The sequence below is a fragment of the Artemia sp. Qi Xiang Cuo genome, chromosome 17, assembly GCF_049724085.1.
Source record: "Artemia sp. Qi Xiang Cuo chromosome 17, ASM4972408v1, whole genome shotgun sequence".
In the NCBI taxonomy this organism is placed as follows: Eukaryota; Metazoa; Arthropoda; class Branchiopoda; order Anostraca; family Artemiidae; genus Artemia; species Artemia sp. Qi Xiang Cuo.
In genome coordinates this window covers 36510564-36529155 of record NC_142810.1, presented here as the reverse complement: position 1 = coordinate 36529155, position 18592 = coordinate 36510564, and the positions used below count along the sequence as shown (strand labels likewise).

The 18592-nt window shown below is 35.0% G+C and overlaps 1 protein-coding gene across 2 annotated transcripts in view; it reads right to left on the bottom strand.

Moving 5' to 3' along the window:
* The window catches only part of Cen (cerebellar degeneration-related protein 2-like), a 189297-nt gene that overhangs the window by 101200 nt on the left and 69505 nt on the right, over positions 1 to 18592 (bottom strand). The window lies entirely within an intron of this gene.

Sequence of the window (18592 nt, the reverse complement as noted above, 5' to 3'; positions counted from 1 at the left end):
TATTTCAGTAGTGTTTTGTCGTGGTTTACCTTTTCATAACTACATTCTCATGATTTTTCAATGTTCATTTTGAATTTCTGTCGTGAAATGCAAGAGTTGAAATATTTCAGTAGTGACTTGTTGTGCTTTACCTTGTCACATTTACATTCTCTTGATTTTTCGAAGTTCATTTTGAATTTCTGTCGTGAAATGCAAGAGTTGGAAAATTGGGGTCTTAGTCCACCAGCCTGAATGGTGGAAATCCACTAGCTCAGTATTGGGGTCTTAGTCCATCAGCCCGAATGGTGGAAATCCACTAGCTCAGTATTGGGGTCTTAGTCCACCAGCCTGAATGATGGAAATCCACTAGATCAGTATTGGGATCTTAGTCCACCAGCCTGAATGATGGAAATCCACTAGCTCAGTATTTGGGTCTTATTCCACCATCCTGAATGGTGGAAATCCACAGCTTTACCTTTTCAAAGTTACATTCTGTTGATTTTTCGAAGTTCATTTTGAATTTCTGTCGTGAAATGCAAGAGTTGGAATATTTCAGTAGTTTTTTGTTGTGCTTTATCTTGTCACAGTTACATTCTGTTGATTTTCATAGTTCATTTTGAATTTATTTCATTGCAATGCAAGAGTTGGAATATTTCAGTAGTGTTTTGTTGTGCTTTGCCTTGTCACAGTTACATTCTCTTAATTTTTCAAAGTTCATTTTGAATTTCTTTCGTGAAATGCAAGAATTGGAATATTTCAGTAGTCTCTTGTCGTGGTTTACCTTGTCACAGCTACATTCTCATGATTTTTCAAAGTTCATTTTGAATTTCTGTCGTGAAATGCAAGAGTTGGAATATTTCAGTAGTGTTTGGTCGTGGTTTACCTTGTCACAGTTACATTTTCTTGATTTTTCAAAGTTCATTTTGAATTTCTTTCGTTGAAATGCAAGAGTTGGAATATTTCAGTAGCGTTCTGTTATGGTTTACCTTGTCACAGTTACATTTTCCTGATTTTTCAAAGTTCATTTTGAATTTCTTTTGTTGAAATGAAAGAGTTGGAATATTTAAGTAGTGTTTTGTAGTGTTTTACCTTGTCACAGTTACATTCTCTTAATTTTTCAAAGTTCATTTTGAATTTCTTTCGCGAAATGCAAGAATTGGAATATTTCAGTAGTGTCTTGTCGTGGTTTATATTGTAACAGATACATTCTCATGATTTTTAAAATTTAATTTTGGATTTCTTTAGTTGAAATGCAAGAGTTGGAATATTTCAGTAGTGACTTGTTGCGCTTTACCTTGTCACAGTTACATTCTCTTGATTTTTCGAAGTTCAATTTGAATTTCTGTCGTGAAATGCAAGAGTTGGAATATTTCAGTAGTGTTTTGTTGTGCTTTACCTTGTCACAGTTACATTCTGTTGATTTTCATAGTTCATTTTGAATTTGTTTCATTGAAATGCAAGAGTTGGAATACTTCAGTAGTGTTTTGTTGTGCTTTACCTTGTCACAGTTACATTCTCTTAATTTTTCAAAGTTCATTTTGAATTTCTTTCGTGAAATGCAATAATTGGAATATTTCAGTAATGTCATGTCGTGGTTTACCTTGTCACAGCTACATTCTCATGATTTTTCAAAGTTCATTTTGAATTTTTGTCGTGAAATGCGAGAGTTGGAATATTTCAGTAGTGACTTGTTGTGCTTTACCTTGTCACAGTTACATTCTCTGGATTTTTCGAAGTTCATTTTGAATTTCTGTCGTGAAATGCAAGAGTTGGAATATTTCAGTAGTGTTTTGTTGTGCTTTACCTTGTCACAGTTACATTCTGTTATTTTCATAGTTCATTTTGAATTTCTTTCATTGAAATGCAAGAGTTGGAATATTTCAGTAGTGTTTTGTTGTGCTTAACCTTGTCACAGTTACATTCTCTTGATTTTTCAAAGTTCATTTTGAATTTCTTTCGTGAAATTCAAGAGTTGGAATATTTCAGTAGTGTCTTGTCGTGGTTTACCTTGTCACAGCTACATTCTCATGATTTTTTAAAGTTCATTTTGGATTTCTTTCGTTGAAATGCAACAGTTGGAATATTTCAGTAGTGACTTGTTGTGCTTTACCTTGTCACACTTACATTCTCTTGATTTTTCGAAGTTCATTTTGAATTTCTGTCGTGAAATGCAAGAGTTGGAATATTTCAGTAGAGTTTTGTTGTGCTTTACCTTGTCACAGTTACATTCTGTTGATTTTCATAGTTCATTTTGAATTTCTTTCATTGAAATGCAAGAGTTGGAATATTTCAGTACTGTTTTGTTGTGCTTTACCTTGTCACAGTTATATTCTCTTAATTTTTCAAAGGTCATTTTGAATTTCTTTCGTGAAATGCAAGAATTGGAATATTTCAGTAGTGTCTTGTCGTGGTTTACCTTGTCACAGATACATTCTCTTGATTTTTCAAAGTTCATTTTGAATTTTTGTCGTGAAATGCAAGAGTTGGAATATTTCAGTAGCGACTTGTTGGGCTTTACCTTGTCACAGTTACATTCTCATGATTTTTCAAAATTCATTTTGAATTTCTGTCGTGAAATGCAAGAGTTGGAATAGTTCAGTAGTGACTTGTTGTGCTTTACCTTGTCACAGTTACATTCTCTTGATTTTTCGAAGTTCATTTCAAATTTCTGTCGTAATGCAAGAGTTGGAATATTTCAGCTTTATTTCATTTTTTAAGGTTAATTTAGACGAAGTTACACGCGCGCACGTAACCTCGTCTAAATTAACCTTAAAAAATGAAATAAAGCTATGTCGACTTTGCATATTTTATTTAACATATCCGACAATTGATGCTGAAAAAGCATAGTTTGTTACTTACTTACTTACATTTTTTCCATAATTTCTTGAATTAAATTTCTGTATTGTGCATCCAAATGGGGAATTCAAGAAAGAGTTTGTTACTTACTTGCGATTTTTTCATAATTTCTTGAATAAAGTATCTGTATTGTGTATCCAAGGTTTAAGTTTTGATGTTGCTACTTACTTTCAGTTGAAGAAACGATATTCCAATTCTTGCATTTCACGAAAGAAATTCAAACTGAACTTTGAAAAATTAAGAGAATGTAACTGTGACAAGGTAAAGCACAACAAAACACTAGTGAAATATTCCAACTCTTGCATTTTAATTAAATAAATTAAAAATGAACTATGAAAATCAACAGAATGTAACTGTGACAAGGTAAAGCACAACAAAACACTACTGAAATATTCCAACTCTTACATTTTACGAAAGAAATTCAAAATGAACTTTGAAAAATCATCAGAATGTAACTTTGACAAGGTAAAGCAGAAAAATTCACTACTGAAATATTCCAACTATTTCATTTCACGACAGAAATTCAAGATGAAATTAGAAAAATCCTGAGAATGTAGCTGTGACAAGGTAAACCACGACAAGACACTAATGAAATATTCCAATTCTTGCATTTCACGAAAGAAATTCAAAATGAACTTTGAAAAATTAAGAGAATGTAATTGTGGCAAGGTAAAGCACAACAAAACACTATTGAAATATTCCAACTCTTGCATTTCAATGAAAGAAATTCAAAATGAACTATGAAAATCAACAGAATGTAACTGTGACAAGGTAAAGCGCAACAAAACTCTACTGAAATATTCCAACTCTTGCATTTCACGACAGAAATTCAAAATGAACTTCGAAAAATCAAGATAATGTAACTGTGACAAGGTAAAGCACAACAAGTCACTACTGAAATATTCCAACTCTTGCATTTCAACGAAAGAAATCCAAAATGAACTTTGAAAAACCATGAGAATGTAGCTGTGACAAGGTAAAACCACGACAAGACACTACTGAAATATTCCAATTCTTGCATTTCAAGAAAGAAATTCAAAATGAACTTTGAAACATTAATAGAATGTAACTGTAACAAGGTAAAGCACAACAAAACACTACTGAAATATTCCAACTCTTGCATTTCAATGAAAGAAATTCAAAATGAACTATGAAAATCAACAGAATGTAACTGTGACAAGGTAAAGCACAACAAAACACTACTGAAATATTCAAACTCTTTCATTTCACGACAGAAATTCAAAATGAACTTCGCAAAATCAAGAGAACGTAACTGTGACAAGGTAAAGCACAACAAGTCACCACTGAAAAATTCCAACTCTTGCATTTCACGACAGAAATTCAAGATGAACCTTCAAAAATCATGAGAATGTAGCTGTGACAAGGTAAAGCACGACAAGACACAACTGAAATATTCCAATTCTTGCATTTCACGAAAGAAATTCAAAATGAACTTTGAAAAATTAAGAGAATGTAACTGTGACAAGGTAAAGCACAACAAAACACTACTGAAATATTCCAACTCTTGAACTTCACGACAGAAATTCGAAATGAACTTCGAAAAATCAAGAGAATGTAACTGTGACAAGGTAAAGCACAACAAGTCACTACTGAAATATTCCAACTCTTGCATTTCACGACCGAAATTCAAAATGAACTTTGAAAAATCATGAGAATGTAGCTGTGACAAGGTAAACCACGACATGACATTGCTGAAATATTCCAACTCTTGCATTTCACGAAAGAAATTCAAAATGAACTATTAAAATCAGCAGAATATAACTGTGACAAGGTAAAGCACAACAAAACACTACTGAAATATTCCAACTCTTGCATTTTACGACAGAAATTCAAAATGAACTTCGAAAAATCAAGAGAATGTAACTGTGACAAGGTAAAGCACAAGTCACTACTGAAATATTCCAACTCTTGCATTTCACGACAAAAATTCAAAATGAACTTTGAAAAATCATGAGAATTTATCTCTGACAAGGTAAACCACGACAAGACATTACTGAAATATTCCAATTCTTGCATTTCACGAAAGAAATTCAAAATGAACTTTGAAAAATTAAGAGAATGTAACCGTTGCAAGGTAAAGCACAACAAAACACTACTGAAATATTCCAACTCTTGCATTTCAATGAAAGAAATTCAAAATGAACTATGAAAATCAACAGAATGTAACTGTTACAAGGTAAAGCACAACAAAACACTACTGAAATATTCCAACTCTTGTATTTCACGACATAAATTCAAAATGAACATAGATAAATCAAGAGAATGTAACTGTGACAAGGTAAAGCACAACAAATCACTACTGAAATATTCCAATTCTTGCATTTCAACGAAAGAAATCCAAAATGAACTTTGAAAAATCATGTGAATGTAGCTGTGACAAGGTAAACCACGACAAGACACTACTGAAATATTCCAATTCTTGCATTACGCGAAAGAAATTCAAAATGAACTTTGAAAAATAAAGAGAATGTAACTGTGACAAGGTAAAGCACAACAAAACACTACTGAAATATTCCAACTCTAGCATTTCAATGAAAGAAATTCAAAATGAACTATGAAAATCAACAGAATTTAACTGTGACAAGGTAATGCACAACAAAGCACTACTGAAATTTTCCAACTCTTGCATTTTACGACAGAAATTCAAAATGAACTTCGAAAAATCAAGAGAATGTAAGTGTGACAAGGTAAAGCACAACAAGTCACTACTGAAATATTCCAACTCTTGCATTTCACGACAGAAATTCAAAATGAACTTTGAAAAATCATGAGAATGTAGCTGTGACAAGGTAAACCACGAAAACACACTACTGAAATATTCCAATTCTTGCATTTCACGAAAGAAATTCAAAATGAACTTTGAAAAATTAAGAGAATGTAATTCTGACAAGGTAAAGCTCAACAAAACACTACTGAAATATTCCAACTCTTGCATTTCAATGAAAGAAATTCAAAATGAACTATGAAAATCAACAGAATGTAACTGTGACAAGGTAAAGCACAACAAAAGACTACTGAAATATTCCAACTCTTGCATTTCACGACAGAAATTCAAAATGAACTTCGAAAAATCAAGAGAATGTAACTATGACAAGGTAAAGCTGTGGATTTCCACCATTCATGCTGGTGGACTAAAACCCCAATACTGAGCTAGTGGATTTCCACCATTCAGACTGTTGAACTAAGATCCCAATACTGAGCTATTGGATTTCCATCATTCAGGCTGGTGGACTAAGACCCCAATACTGATCTAGTGGATTTCCACCATTCGGGCTGGTGGACTAAGACCCCAATACTGAGCTAGTGGATTTCCACCATTCAGGCTGGTGGACTAAGACCCCAATTTTCCAACTCTTGCATTTGACGACAGAAATTCAAAATGAACATCGAAAAATCAAGAGAATGTAACTGTGACAAGGTAAAGCACAACAAGACACTACTGAAATATTCCAACTCTTGCATTTCACGACAGAAATTAAAAATGAACTTTGAAAAATCATGAAAATGTAGCTGTGACAAGGTAAACCACGACAAGACACTACTGAAATATTCCAATTCTTGCATTTCACGAAAGAAATTCAAAAATGAACTTTGAAAAATTAAGAGAATGTAACTGTGACAAGGTAAAGCCCAACAAAACACTACTGAAATATTCCAACTCTTGCATTTCAATGAAAGAAATTCAAAATGAACTATGAAAATCAACAGAATGTAACTGTGACAACGTAAAGCATAACAGAACACTACTGAAATATTCTAAATCTTGCATTTCGCGACAGAAATTCAAAATGAACTTCGAAAAAACACATTCTAAAATCATCTTTTAAAATGTCTCTAACTGTTTCGCCGAAATGTCCAAAACGGTTTCGTCCAAATAATGTTTTTGATAACATTGCGTTGTTACATTTTAAATTATTAAGAAAAAAAAAAAAGGGGGGGGGGCAAAAAGTTGGAGGGAGGGGACGCCCTTCGAGTTTGGGGATAAGGGACCTTTGAGGAGTTGATGTCTCTGCTAGTTAGAGTCGTTGGTGCTTATGATCCTTGATGGTTCGTACTCACATGCACCTTACTACTTGATTTGCAAGGATTTCTAAGGTTTTATTATGAATTTCATTATTAAAATTCTTTTCTTACCATCTACGTCTCTCTTAGTATCAACTTTTTAGTATATTAAAACGTTAGACCCTATTTTAAATTGACAATACTGTTCAAACATCACTTGTGTATTATACAGACCACATCGGAGAGGTAAAGCTAGGTCAACTCACAATGTCATTCTATCGTCGTTAGCCATTTTCATAGACTGATGTTGTTTCAAATTTATAACAAATTACCTGAGTTAACAATCCCCTTCAGGGTTACCTTAACTGTTAATCAGTTTAATCCTTTTTTTTCCACCGTCATACAATCCAATCACTAATTAGAATCATTCACACTCCTATTATTCAAAACATTACCGGTTTTCTATAGCACAGGAAGGAACGTAAAGGCCCCAAATCCATAGGTACATGCTCTGGAAAGGTTCTATGGAACGTAAAGGCCCAGAAACTTATAGTTGACCCAGAAACTTGTCTGCTTGGCCCAGAAACATGTCTGGCTGGCCCGGAAACTTGTCTGGTAGGTTTTGTATAATTCCATATTCAATTGACAACAATAGCAATAATCAGTCTGGTGGAAAGGTGCCAGGGAATGTAAAGTGATGGAAATACACCGGAAGGAACATAGTCTGCTAGAATTCAATAGATACTTACTACTTTTGGGTTTATTGGGGTTCTTTACTTTTCTTTAAAAAGCTTATTTTTTGGAAAATGTTTTTAAATTAGTTAAGAAAAGAGGGCATCTTCGATCCTGGTTCTCCAGGAAAGCTTAGGGTATTAAGGTGAAACTTTAAGTAAATGTTGAAAGGTATGCCTAACACAACCAAAACGCAGCTTGTGTTAGCTGGTTGTGAAAAGGGAACATCAACAGTACCTAAGGAACGGCTAAGGGTATTCAGTTGAAACTTTCAAGACATGTTGAGGAGAAGTTGAAGAGATTAGAGGGCAACCAGTTCCCTTCTCACCACCCTTTTTAGGCGCTCCCTCTTCTCTACAGTGATCGAAACTTTGTAATTGTCATTTTATTCAAACTAGTCAGAAGTTCAAATAGATATGCCTCCGAGGGTGCCAAGCCCGCCACAGCCCGGGGGCAAGGGTTGTAAATTATGCCGTTTGCCTATTGTTTACATACAGGATTTTTCATCAAGAAAAGAGGGAAGTGTTTGATTATGTGTGTATCCAAAAATGCTAAGAGCATTAAGATGATGGAGAATGTTGAAGGGCATACTCAATCGAAAGGTATAATGTCCTTTCAGTTTATCAAAAAGGGGGATCTGCAATATTTTAAGAACGGCTGAGGATATAAAGTTAAAACTTCAGGACATGCTGGGAGATACGTTGAAAAGTGATTAGAGGGCTGCCAGAAAACACTGATCAAAATTTTGAAAAGGGGACTTTGTTCAAAATAGTCAAAAGGTCTTGTAACTATGCCTCCAGGGATGCAATACCCTCCACAGCCTCCAGAGCAAGGATTGTAAACTATGCAATTTACCCCCACAGCCCATTGGGACAATGTTGTTCGTCACATAAGTTGCCCGTTGTTTATATACAAGGTTCGTTATTGCGAAAAGGGGGCACGTTTTATCCTGAGTTTCAAAAAAGCTAACGGTTTTAGGGCAAAACTTCAGTAATTTATGAGAAGTTAGGAAGGGGTATCAAGTTGAAAAAATAAGAGATTGTTGAGAGGGATGTTGAACTTAAGGACACTATATGCATCCCAGTTATTGCTGGGCGTAGCTGCAATCTCTCAAGAACGGCCAAGATTATCAAGTCAAAAACTGGATGTACAGGATTTAGCATTGCGAGAAGGGTAATGTTTGATCGTGGGTGTGTCCAAAAAGGCTAAGAGTGTTAAGATGAAATTTCAGGGAATGTTAAGGGGGATCCTGAACTAAATTAAAAGACACTATGCGTGTCCAGGCTAGGCATTGCAATATCTTAAGAAGTACTAACGGTATCAACTTGAAGCTTTCATGGTCATATTTGCCGCAGGAAATCCGACACAGCACCATTAAAATGTTTGCGGACGATGTAAAGCTATGCAGAGGTGTCACCTCCCCGGTTGATGTGACACTTCTACGGGGAGATTTAGAAGCATTGTTTGAATAGTGTAATTTAAATTCTATGTTTGTTAACCAGAATAAATGTCATGTAATGCATTACTTCGCTAAAGATGTGGCATACCTGTACTTCATTGGTAACGTTTCGGTATGTCCTGGTAACTCTACCAGGGATCTCAGTATTATTTTTGATGATCAGCTGAGGTTTGATAAGAAAGCATGAGCTGTTTCGCGTAAAGCAAACTATGGTTTGCTTTGCGTCAAAAGAGCATTCAGATAGTTTAATCTGCAAAGTTATACAACATTGTATAAGACGATGTTGCGTCCTGTTGTTGAATACTGCTCATTTGTGTGGTATCCGACTAGAAAATCTGACGCACAGTTGATTCAAAAAGTGCTAAGACGAGCGTCCAAACTCGTTCCGTATCTGAAATATCTACCTTAAGAGTGGAGACTGTGTAGCCTGAGCTTACCATTTCTGCAATTTAGAAGAGACAAATAGGACTTTGTCAACACTTTCCGTATCATAAAGGGTATTGACCATGTGCCTTATGAACATTTCTTTAATTTTAGTCATTATCCATCTACGCGGCAGAACTCTTTAAAGTCGTACCAGCCAAGGGTGCTAAGGAAAGTTGGACAGAGTTCCTTTGTAAATCGTTCAGTAAAATCGTGGAACACGTTACCCGATCATGTAGTTCTGGTGAAAAATGATGTCGCAGCTTTCAAAACAGCATTAGTTGGTCTTCTTTTTACGGAAGACAGTACTTAGGACCGTAAAGTGAATATTTGTTGTAGGGTATCTTCGTTACCTTTTTTTAATATTAGGAAGTTTACATTTTTTTCGTTGTTTAAAGGTATTGCTCACAGTACGTAATTTATGTTATATGAGACAAGTCTATGGCTTATTCCATGTCTGATTAAAATAAGTAAAATAAAGATAAATAACTATTACTACTGCGGCTACACACGCGACTGGTTGTGACTTGCAACTGTGACCACATCACTTCCGACTAAGACGACTTGCGAATTTGACTGTGATTGTTTGCAATTCCTACTACATTTACTTGTGGCTACTTTCAGGGAATGTTGAGGGGGATTTTGAACAAAATCAAAGCACACTATGTGCATTCTGATTGTGAAAAGGGCACATCAGCAATATCTCAGGAGCCACTGAGGGCGTTAAGTTGAAATTGAGCAAGAAAAACGGGTTTTAATTTTTAAAAAGCAGTGAAACAAAACAAAAAAAAAACAAATAAACGCTTTAATTAAAAAATATTCCTAATTTTTCGGCCCCAAGTCCGGGAGCCTTTCTCAACGGAAAAAAACGAAAAAAAAATGTTTTTTTTTAAAATAAGAGACATAAAAAAACGACAACTAAACACACGAAGATAAATAAACAAATAACAACTCACAGCATAAACAAACTTCCAGCACTGACGTTATACCACAAGAAACAAAAGCGAATGTCTATAGTGAAACCATGGGTCGCTCTCAGCATAAACAAACTTCCAACACTGACGTTATCAAACAGTTCATGGTAACGAACTGTAAGTAAGGAGCGACCCGGCTCAATAGTAACCGAAACTCTAAAATAAGGAATTTTTATACCAATAGATACATCAAAAGAATCATATTTTTATGCTGATTTCAAATATATAAGTTTCATCAAGTTAATCTTACCCATTAAAACTTATGCGCCTGAGAATAATTGCCTAATTTTCGAAAAAAAGGGAACCACCCCCTAAAAGTGACAGAACCTTAATGAAAATCACACCATCAGATTCAACGTATCAGAGAACCCTACTGTAGAGATTTCAAGCTCCTATCTGCAAAAATGTGGAATTTTATATTTTTGCGGTTGAGATTTGCATTTTTGTATTTTATAAGATCACGGATGCGTATTTATTTATTTTTTTTTTCCAGGGGTGATCGTGTCGACACAGTGGTCCTAGAATATCGCGAGAGGGCTCATTCAAACGGAAATTAAGATTTCTAGTGCCCTTTTTAAGTGACAAAAATGGAGGGCAATTAGGCCCCCCCCCCCCGCTCATTTGTTTCCCAAAGTCACCCGATCAAAATTTTGAGATAGTCAATTTGTTAAGCATGATCAAAAAATATAATAACTATGTCTTTGAGGATGACTTAATCCCCCACAGTCCCCTGGGGAAGGGCTGCAAGTTATGAACTTTGCCCAATATTTACATATAGTATTGGTTATTGGGAAGTATACAGATGTTTTCAGGGGGATTTTTTCTGGTAGTGGGGGTGGGGGATCGGGGGTTACGTGGGAGGATCTTTACATCGAGGAAATTCTCATGGGGGAACGAACATTGCTATGAAGGGGGCACCGGATTTCCCAGCCTTATTTGAAAAAAACGATCAAAAATAAAAAAAAATAAAAACAAGTTTCAACTGAAAAACTTTTCAAGTGAAAACTTTTCAACATCATAACTTAAAACGAACAGAAACTATTACGTATATGATTGGGTTCGCCCCCTAGTCAATACCTCTCTCGTCACGCTAAAGTTTTTTTTAGTACTTTCATAAGAACTATTTATTCTAATTAACGGCCTTTGTGATTAAGCAGTCATTCTTAAAGAATTAGAAAAAAATTCGAACTTTAGCGTAAAGAGCGAGGTATTTACTAGGGGGTTGAACCCCCCAAATACACGTAATAAAAAAATACGAATATAGAAGTTCGTTACGTAAGTTAATTCGTAAGTTACGTATATTTATTACTAATAAAAACGTTCGTAAATAAAATTAAACAACCTTCGAGAAAGCCATTTAGTCAAAAAAAAAAGTAAAATTAATATGCAAATTTCGTTTTAATTATTCATGTACTGTGAGCCAAAATCAAAACCTGCATTAATTTAAAAACGTTTAGAAATTAAATATAAAAAAACAAGTTAAAGTAAGGAGCGACATTAAAACTTAAAACGGACGGAAATTATTCCGTATATGAAAGGGGCTGTCCCCTCCTCAACGCCTCGCTCTTTACGCTAAAGTTTGACTCTTTCATACAACTCTATTTTTTAAAACAATAAAAACTTTAGCGTAAAGAGCGAAGCATTGAGGAGCGGACAGCCCCTTTAAAATACGGAATAATTTCTGTTCGTTTTAAGTTTTAATGTCGCTCCTTACTTTCAGTTAAAAAAACTTGTTTTTTAGTATTGTTTAATAACACAAGAAACAAAAGCAAATATCTATAGTGAAACCATGGGTCGCTCTCCTCTTACCATTCAGTCCCGTTGAGAAAGGCTCCCGGAAGTGGAGCCGAAATATATAGCTACGGGTATTAAGTTGAAAGTTTCATGGAATGCTAAGGGGGATGTTACAAAAAAAAAAAAAAAAAAAAAAAAAAAAAAAAAAGCATCCAGGTTGTCAAAACGGCACGTCTGCAATAACTCAGGAACAGTGAAGGGTGTTACGTTGAAACTTTCGGAGAATGATGAGGGTGATAATGAACTTAATATACAATTATGTGCATCCCGGTTGTCAAAAGAGTTTAGTTGCAATATATCAACATTGGCGATTGATATTTAGTTAAAAATAAAAGGGGATCTTGAACTGGATCAAAACATACTATGTAGATCCGTCTGTATAAAATGATGTGTGCAATAGGAGAAATATCACAGGAGGAATTAAGTTTATTAAGCTGAAATTTTTAGAGAATGTGAGGTAGATTTTGCACTCGATTAAAAGACAATGTGTGCATCTTAGTTTTCCGAAGGGTGTATCTACAAAATTTCAGGAACGGCCAATGGCTTGTTTTTCAAATAAACGTGAAAAGCCATATTAAACTTAAGGCAGCAAAAAATAGAGTCCTATAATAATGCAAACTCAAAACCACCAAAAATTTAAATAAACGATCATATCAAACATAAAGATAACAAATACTGATATATATGAAATTAAATATATCTTAAAACCACTAAGAATTAAATTGAATATTCTAGTGAAACACAAAAAGAACAAAAATTACTTCAAGCAGAAGTTTAGTTGCTACCCTTTTCCCTCTCCTCTAACCATACAAGTTCTGAATCCTATTGCATCATTTGCGCTTTACTGAAAACAAATTTTAATGTACACATTTTATTATATTTAAAATTTTGAAAAAAATAAAGTGAAGAAAAATCTTAAATTGTTGAGTTTTCACGAATCAATGTCATTATATTTTAAATATTCTGCTTAATTTCATTAGTTCTTTCAAGGCATCTTGATTATTATAGCCATTCATTATTATTATTATTGCTGCAGAAACTTATAAGAAAATGTTCAAATGAAGGTGTGAGTAAATCATTTTTAATATACTTGTATGTTTGAAACACGTTAATCACTTTCAGGTGTGTAAGCAGAGCTTCCTTTTCATGGATGAGGTATGGCGAATGTGTAATTGCACGCAATAGCGAAATTCCTGCTTCCAAGATTAGCACAAAAGAGGAATGATTGGAAAAGAAGGTCGTTTCAACCGAGTTCATTAGCATCACTTATGTCAGATCACTTTTGCGTAACGCAGCCGCAACTGTTATAAATTCCTAGAGCTAAAACAAGAAAATTCAAAAGTCTGAGAAAAGTTCAAAAATTTTAGAGCACGAAACGACGTGGTTTTAAACAAACTTTGATCGTCACCTCAGCTGGTAAAACCAGCTTTCCAAACAGGAAAAGAGAAGTCCAAAACAGAGTAACCAGATTTGCGTCATTTTGGCGCTTTTTTGAGGCAGTTGTGCATTGAATTTTCGAATTGGCGCATTTTTTAGGGGGAAAATCGTTCTTTCGGCACATCTTCACTAGAATAATGGAGCTTTCGGCGCATTTTTATTTTTAGGTGGTCCAACTTTAGACCAAGCGACTGCCAACAATGGTCCAAATGTCATAAATACACCGAAACTTCCTATTCAGCTTTTTTATATATTAAAAGCATTGGTACTTGTTAATTATTCAAAACACATTAAATATTTTTAGATCTGAAAAAACCGGCTTCAGAGCTACAAAGACAAGTAACGGGTGACAGAATGCATTGGACTTATATAATTTGAGCTATATATTTGCACATTAGGGGGGAAGGGGGTGGGTAAAGTATTTGGACAGCGTGAAGTTAGAAAACAATTTTGAGTTCATAATATGCAGAATGATCGTAGCTAACACATTTTGCATGCAGACCCGCCACACTTTGCCCAGGTTTAAAAATACCCCAAATTATATAAGTCCAATGCATTCTGTCACCCATCACTTGTCTTTGTGGCTATGAAACCGTTTTTTCTCAGATCTAAAATTCTTGAGAGCATCCTGAATAATTAACAAGTATCAAAACATCATTTCTTGCTAAAAACCATGTTGGTTCTTTTTTTGTTTTAGAAAACAACTAAGATCACGCCTCACCCTATCGTAATTAATTTTTCAGCAGATTTTTTTTTTTTTTTTTTTTTTTTCAAGCAAGCAATTTCCAGTTAGTCCTTCAATAGTTAAAAAAGGTCCATAGTATGAGCATCCTCTCTTTAGTAACAAAGGGGTGCGTGAGTCACAGGGAAAGGCTTTCCTTGGATACAATTCTTCTCTAGCCTACCTAACCTATTGAGATTCTTCGTTCTTCCCACTTCTTGGTTTACACATTTATTACATTTATGCGTTAGCAAGACGCGTTTTGCGCTGTGATCAAGCTGCACTTGTGTTGCATAAAAGTCTTTCACATCTACGTGAAAAGCTTTTATATTGGAAATGTTGCATGTTTCCATTGTCTGTTTCTTCTGTTATTTTTTTTTTTTTTTGACAAATAAAGAGCAATTTCATTTCTTTAACAATGCAACTTTCATTTAAGTTAATTTCAATATTCCATGATAAATTATTCTTTTAATTAGAAATTCAATCATTCAGCTAGCTGAACCAATAGATGACCTAGCTTTGGTTGGTAGATGAACAGAACAGAAGTACATATTTGGTGTTACCAATTGTCCAGTGAAAAAAAAATCAAAAAAAAAATCGAGCACTTATTAATTATTTGCGAAAGCTGCAGCAAAGAGCAAACTGTAAATTAAAAAGCAAGTTAATTGTTGAGTTGATCTTACTTGCGGAATTACTTGTTGATAATATCACAGAATTGACCCCCATGCATTATTTGTGTAGCTTTTATTGTGGGAATCAGGGAGTTTTTATGGTAAAGTCCAAAGAGTATGGGTAACTCACAAGAGAGAAACTGACACTAGTATCGACCAAAAAAATCTTCAGCGCCCTCTAGCATTTGGCGACACTTGCCATTTTTTAGTTTAATAATAAAAATAATAAATTTAATTTGTGTAGTTGGTAAAATCAGTATAGTAATTAGTGTCTGATCTCAGTTCCTGACAAAAAAAAAACGATTACAAATCTTGAAAAAACGCCAAGTGTCACAAAAATCTAGATGGCTTTGGTGGTATTTTTATCGCCTCTAACGCCATTTACCACTCTTATAAGTTATCCATACTCTTTAGTGCAGTCCCATTCGATCTTACACTAAGTTTGCCAATCTTCCCTCCAGAGCTTCTAGCCTATTGCGAACAATCCAACTAGCAGAACCTTTATGTCTTAACACTAACGGAGCACAAGAGGACAGCCTGGTTCAATTCTTACGAAGGGTTATATTTTGTAGCACAAGCTCTGCGTTGCACCGTCGTAAGTGAGACACAGAGTTTATGTAGCTCAGTCTACAGAGCGAAAGGCCAGCGCGTCAATGTAAAAGGGGGCGAGGTTTCATATTTAGATCCCTTGGAAATGCGTCTTTTCTGTCTAAGTCTGGGGAAAATATCTATCTACATTACTAGTAGTATTATATGGGAGAATAATCCCAAGTTAAATGCAATTTTTGATATACTTTTACCGACTGATTTTCCTTTAAAGCAGCTATTTCCCCAAATTATTAATCTTAATCTTCTTGGCTTAATTGAACTTGGTCTTCAACTGTATGCCAATGCTATTCTTCTTATCAATCATAAGTGCATCCAATCCCCCCATCTAATGACTCATTGAAGTCATCAGCATGTTGCCTAATCAGTTACTATCTGGACATCCATACCGTAATTTACCTATCATACAACAGTTGGTTATGTCGGATACTTCAGCCAGTCACTAATCCAGCTCTCAAAACAATCGAGTGACATTATACAACGCATACCTAAAGCAGTAGTTTCTAGTTATACGCTGTACAGAGTCGGTAGGTTTCCAATTCCCTGAGGGGAGTGTACATACACTTATTTTTTTGTGCCTGTATTTTTTTCCGGCAGACTCTGCTGCTAGTTCAGTAATAATTTACAAATCTGGAACTTACTCTTATTTTCACTCAGTAGGATCTTTAAGGGGCGACCATACTTGAAGCGACCTTCCTATCTCTCCCATAGTAAGCGTTTTGAGTTTGACTGACATTAATAGTTGAGGCAGTTAGGCGGTCTCAGTCTTTTCTAATAGAATAGAATCAGGTGAACATTTTGATTTAGCAAAATGCTAAAGCCGACACCTATTTTTCCTTAAATCCCAAAAAAACTCAAAAACCTATTTTGGGTTTGCCTGCAAGATCGCTGCAGTCAATATTGTCGTAATTGGTACTTAAAAATGCAGCGAAAAATATTCTATTGAAGCGGTTGCAGCATATTTTTATAAAAAAACACTTGCTGACTGCAGTCCCTTCGAATACTTTACATACCAACGTTTCAAATTGCTTATCACCCGACAAAGAGCCTAAAATACTTGGAATCAAACGGATGTGGGCGCATAAATTATGCTGGGGGGGTTAACGCTTCCTTTTGTTCAAAAGTGGTCAGTTGGACTTTGATTTAGTGAAGCTTTAGCTCTTGAAATGATTTATTTGGTGTGTATAATTTGAAAGCGTTAGCTTGAGAGTTGGAAATTCGACAAATTGTGCGAATAAGTTGGATGTACTGGGAAAATGTAACTAATATTGATAGCGTAAGGAACCCCTGGAAGTCACCCTCTTCGAGTTTGTTTACTCAAGTCTGTGTGAAATCTGATACCTTTGTCTTTGAGCCTCTCTGCCGACCAGGAAAAGGGCTCGAATCGGCCAAAACGGCTTTGGACTGGCGTCCCCCTTAATTTCTCTTCGTATGTCTTTACAATGTTTTGATCATTTCTGTTTCGTAAGAGATTGTAGCCAAATAACGGAAATGCATTCAATGGATATTGTACATCCATGCTCTCCATTCCAAGAACACAAATAATAAAATAAAAAAAATCCTAGACAAAGAAGCTTTTTTTTATTAAAATTAAAGCCTTTTGCATATTAGTGCTTACACTGGGTATAGGATTTAGAAAATGAGAAATTAGTTTTGGTTGAAATTATTTAATATTTACATGCTAGTTAAACTTAATTACCAGCAGGTATGCAAATAGTTCCAAAGCGGCCAGTAGCAGAACCCCACAAAATTCCAAAACCTGCCGACAAATTTGCGGATAGTGGAAGCACTGGCCTTTTCTAACAAGGTCTGCCGACAAACTTCACTAGGCCATGAAAACTGCCAGGTAGCATGGATACCAGGCTACCCCACTTTTTGTACGCCAGATTACCAGACCCATTAAGAAATTCCAAATATAAAAAATCAAATACTACCATATTAATTAATCTTTCTTTACCTTTCCCGCTTTCCTTAACATACCAAAAATGGTGCAAAATTATGAGGTATAAAAAGGCGAAATGTCGAGGGAGGATAGTTGAATGATCTTTCTACTAGCAAACGTACGTTTTAGTCAGACAACCTTCTTGCTAAGACTGTGAGTGGCATACCACAAAATCGTCCTTCAGGCTAGTTCTTGATTAGTTGGGAAAAAAAGAAAATTTTAATAGAAAAACCAATTCTGCTTGTGCTAAAGGGCTTTGCAATTGTGATATTGGTTCGAAAAGAAGGATTTATAAATGCACAAAGATTTGTTTGTTCAATAAGAGTCTATATTGATACCATTTAAGCAAAGAATTGATGACAGTATAAATTCATATGAGTAGAAACAAAAATATGATCAACATCATATAATGTACTGTTTACATTTTATGTCAATTTTACTTTGACATAAAGCACATTATATTGTCCAGTTGCATTCCAAAAAAAATTAAATAAAAAAACAAGTTTTTTCAACAGAAAGTAAGGAGCAAAAGTAACAATTAAAACAAACAGGAACTATTGCGTGTATGAGGAAGAAGAATACTTCTAATTCAAATTCAACACCCCTTGTGTCTCAGGAGTCGTTCTTAAAGAATTGTGACAAAAGTAAAACTTTAACGTAGAGAACGAGAGATGAGGAGGGGGCAGTTCCCTACATATGCGAATAATTTCTGTCCGTTTTAAGTTTAAACGTTGCTCCTTACTTTTGTGTGCGTGTAAATGAATCTCGCCTAACTGACACCTGTGCAACTGAACCCATGTAACTGAAACCTCGTGGCAACTGAACCTCCGCTCAACTGAATCCACGTGTAACTCAACCTCCGTGCAACTGAATTCTCGTGTAACTGAACCCTCCTGCAACTGAGCCCCATTTAACTGATCCCTCGTTCAACTGAACCATCGGGCAACTAAAACCCATTTCACTGAGCCCCCAGTT